The sequence below is a fragment of the Morone saxatilis genome, unplaced genomic scaffold (assembly GCF_004916995.1).
Source record: "Morone saxatilis isolate NCDOM2014 unplaced genomic scaffold, NCSU_SB_2.0 Contig11, whole genome shotgun sequence".
NCBI lineage: Eukaryota > Metazoa > Chordata > Actinopteri > Moronidae > Morone > Morone saxatilis.
In genome coordinates this window covers 12,117,793-12,118,009 of record NW_023339663.1, presented here as the reverse complement: position 1 = coordinate 12,118,009, position 217 = coordinate 12,117,793, and the positions used below count along the sequence as shown (strand labels likewise).

The window sequence follows — 217 nt, the reverse complement described above, 5'->3', positions numbered from 1 at the left end:
GGATGGCTTTGCAAGGCCTCCTGGGAATGTTAATGTCTACTGGGAGTTGAGGGTCTGCGCTCAACTCATCTCAATTTCTCCTTTCATTTTTTTTTTAATTCCCAGGCTTTATATTGTGGCTGTAGTTGCCATGGCAGCAGTTGGTTTTCAGCTGTAAGGACGGCTGTCTGTGAAGGATGTGTTGATTCAGAAACAGCTGACCTCTCTGCAACTACTG

At 45.6% G+C, this 217-nt stretch overlaps 1 protein-coding gene across 1 annotated transcript in view; it reads left to right on the top strand.

The window, feature by feature from the left end:
- Nucleotides 1-217, top strand: part of gas2b (growth arrest-specific 2b) — a 16,265-nt gene that overhangs the window by 15,344 nt on the left and 704 nt on the right.